This window comes from Conger conger, unplaced genomic scaffold, assembly GCF_963514075.1.
Source record: "Conger conger unplaced genomic scaffold, fConCon1.1 SCAFFOLD_59, whole genome shotgun sequence".
Classification (NCBI taxonomy): Eukaryota; Metazoa; Chordata; class Actinopteri; order Anguilliformes; family Congridae; genus Conger; species Conger conger.
This window is the reverse complement of record NW_026890289.1, coordinates 4,153-8,304: the sequence shown is the minus strand read 5'-3', so window position 1 is coordinate 8,304 and position 4,152 is coordinate 4,153.

Sequence of the window (4,152 nt, the reverse complement as noted above, 5' to 3'; positions counted from 1 at the left end):
TTATTATTATTATTATTATTATTATTATTATTATTATTCTTTCTCTTCCGTCAAATGGGCATTTTTGAGGGCCTTGCCATGGCTAAAAAGTCTTGAAATTTTGCAGACACATCAGAAGTGGTGGCCGTCAGGATCTATCAGATGCTCAGACCTGGGTGTGGCCGAGGGACTCCACAGCGCCCCCTATTGCGCTGACCCCCCCCCCCCCATTGCATTGTTGTCTATTGTGGGCAGGCACTTTGAACTACATGAAACTAATTTGGTAACCATGTGTGGCTCCTCAATTCAAACACATTTCTCATTCGCATTGATGCAAATATGCAAACAGGAAGTGAGCTATTTTGGATTTTGTGTGTTTTACACGTACTACACTTTTACGTACTCCTCCTAGGGGGTTCATCGCATTCACACCAACTGTGGTCAGAATGGTCTCAGGATATTCATGATGCTAAATTGCCAGGATATTTTTGATAGCTCAAACGGGATGGTCATGGCGAGGCGTGCAATTTTTATGTCACGCCGCGCCAACAGGAAGTGGTCATAATTTCATGGTCAACATCGTCTGATCTGGCTGATATTTCAGAAATATGTTTAGTGTTGGAGTATAATCACATCCATATCCCAAGAACGGGTCAATGTTATAGCGCCACCATCTGGCAACAGGAAGTGAGGTCTTTATCATATTTGTATGCTTTCCTGCTAGGGCATTCATCACATTCACACGAAATGTGGTCAGCATGATCTTAGGATAGTCATGACCATAAGCTGTGAAGGGATTTTTGATATCTCAAACGGTATGGAAATGGCGAGTCGTACAGTACACATATTTCGTGCAAAAAAATGACTTTTTTTTCGACATCGTCCGATCTGGCTGATATTTTACAAATATGTTCACTGTTGGAGTACAATATGAAATATATACATATCAATCGGGGCGTGGCTACACAGCGCCCCCTATAATTATTATTCTCTTTTTTTTCAATGTATTTAGCATTTTTGAGGTGCTTGCCATGGATGGAAACTCACGGAATTTTGCACACACATGAGAAGTGTTGGCTGTCAGGACGTATCAGATGCTCAGACATGGGCGTGGCCGAGGGACTCCACAGCGCCCCCTAATGCTTTGTCTTCTATTGTGGACAGGCACTTTGAGCTACCTTCACCTAATTTGGTCTGCATGTGGGGCTCCTCTTGCCAAACACATTTCTCATTCGCATCGAATCAAATATGTGAACAGGAAGTCAGCCATTTTGAATTTTGTGCATTTTACACGTACTCCACTTTTAAGTACTCCTCCTAGGGGGTTCATTGCATTCACACGAAATGTGGTCAAAGTGGTCTCAGGATAGTCATGATACTAATTCCAAAGGATATTTTTGATATCTCAAACGGTATGGTCATGGCGAGGCGTACAATTTTCATGTCACGCCGAGCCAACAGGAAGTTGCCATAAATTCATGGTCTACATTGTCTGATCTGGCTGATATTTTACAAATATGTTCACTGTTAGAGTGTAATCACATCCAAATACCAAGAAGAAATCAATGTTATAGCGCCACCATCTGGCAACGGACGTGAGGTTTTTATCATGTTTGTATGGGTTCCTGCTAAGGTATTCATCACATTCACACCAAATGTAGTCATCATGATCTTAGAATAGTCCTGACCCTAAATGACGAAAGGATTTTTGATATCTCAAACGGTTTGGCAATGGCGAGGCGTATAATACACACGTTACGCCCAAAAACAGGAAGTGGGCTTAATTCCGTTCTGCATCATCTGATCGGGCTGATATTTTACAAATATATTCACTTTTGGAGTGCAATCACATCCATATCCACATTCATCTGGGCGTGGCTACACAGCGCCCCCTATGGCTTTTTTCTAATATTGTGGACATATACTTTCACGTAAATGCACCACGTCTGGTAGGCATAAGGGTCTCCTCAAGACACACACATTTCTCATTTGCATCCCTTAACTTTTCCCAACAGGAAGTGAGCTATTTTGGATTTTGTGTGTTTTTAAGTGTTTTTTCACGTACCAAACTTTGAAATACTCTTCCTAGGGGGTTCATCACATTCACACAAAATGTGGTCAGCATGATATTATAGCCCTGACACACAACTATGAACAGATTTTTAATATCTTGGAATGGTATGGCTATGGTCAGCCTTAAAATTAACTTGTAATGCTGCCCAAATAGGAAAATTATATATTAAATAATTTCAAAAAGGTATTAAATTCTACATTGCCTGATTTTGAGGCTACATCTTTTCACATATGTTCATTGTTGGAGTGTCATCACATCCATTAAGCAATAATAGTTTACTATTTTCGCTGGAGACTCATTATCTCCAGTCTTAAAACTTCAACGCAAGTCGCAACTGACTCTCCCATTTCTAATACGCGACTGCCATCTAGTGGCAAAGGTTAGTATTCTTTCTAATTTTCGGTATTGTTTCTCTTTTTCTTGGATAAAGTGATTTCTCAACGACATGTTTTGTTTCTTTTTGCGAGCCAGTAACCATAACGATGTATGAGTAACAGCGGCAGCCTACATGACAAAATGTACTGAAAACACCCAGCCCACACCAACGTTTTTTCTCATCTATCTTAATTAACTCGATTGAATAACTAAAATAAAAAATAGGCTTTTACTGGCAGGAAAGCATCATATATTTAAAAGATTAACACATATAATGCATATATTGCTTTGACGTTCAATGTTATTTGGATTTTTAAAAAACCGTATTGTAGCATTTTAAGGACTCAATACAAAACAGCTGTTCGGAAAGTTGGCTTGAAAATTAAGAAGCCTTATTAAGGAATTTGAGCCGTTTCTATTTGACTTCATTCGATTGAAGTGAATGCCGTAACCCAATTAAATGTAATTCGCGTCGGAATACACATAATAGCCTACACTGTCAACGTGAAATAAAAATATATAGAGGTTTAAATCGATCCTGTATTGGGACATTTGTTATGATGGCTGGTGCAACGGGCATTTTCGGTACCGTTGACCATAATCGAATGCTAGCATTTATATCATTACACTGACCAAGTCCTGTTAAAAAGCACACTTTTGGTTCCTTTGTGGAAACAGTGAAGTTGTCCACACAATCTGTTCTACTCACAGACTAACTGCGTCGCTGTAACTTCCCCCCATTTCTGATACGGCGATTCAATTTATTGGCAGAAAGTGGTACTTTCATTTTTTTCTTCCTTCAAGTGATTTTTCAACGATAGGTTTTTGTTTTTTTCTAGCGAGCCAGTAGGCATAACGATGTATGATTTACAGCTGCAGCCTACGTGACAAAATGTATTGACAACACGCAGCCCGACGTTTCTTTGCATCCATTTTCATTACATGAATTGAATAACTAAAATAAATATTAAAGACATTTAAAGACTTAAAGAAAGGCTTTAACTGGCAGGAGAGTATCATCTTTTAAAAAGATTAACACATGAAGTCAAAAAGAAACTTTAGCGTCTGAGGTGGCTCTGCTCGAACGCTGTGTTAACATGAGACCGTTTTGTTCAACAAAGGTATCACATGCAGGTCGTTGCGAGATGACACGCACGGGATAACAGCAGCCAGCCAGTCCACTGTCTGTGTGAGTCAAAAAACAGGTCAGCTACGTTGGTTTAGATGAATAGAAAACTTTCAGTTAAATCGCCAGCTATGTTAGTTTATTAGGCTTGTCATTAAACACGAATTAAGAGAACATACAATTTCGCTAGGAATGGTAAATTAATATGAAAATACTGTATTGAGGGCATAGAGTTGGCATCTCTTTTAGATTTGGCTGAACAAATGCGTTTCAGGCAGCATAATTACCAGTGAAATGGAAAAGAATGATGCTGGTTAACTAGACGTTTCGTGCAATATTATCCGACACTTCGTAGAGAAATTATTAAACCAAGATAAAAGGAGACATTTGGCCAATAGATGGCACCCGTGTATAAGCGGGCAGTATAGCGTAATGGTTAGGGCGGTGGATTAAGGCACGCAAGTTCAGCCGTTCGATCCCCGCTGCAGCCACAATGAATTTGAATAGTTTCTTGAAGCCAATTGTTTTCATTTTGAGTGCATGTTTATGGCCTAATGACTTTTCAAGCATAAATTGTGCCTCCCCGTGTAAAAACTAT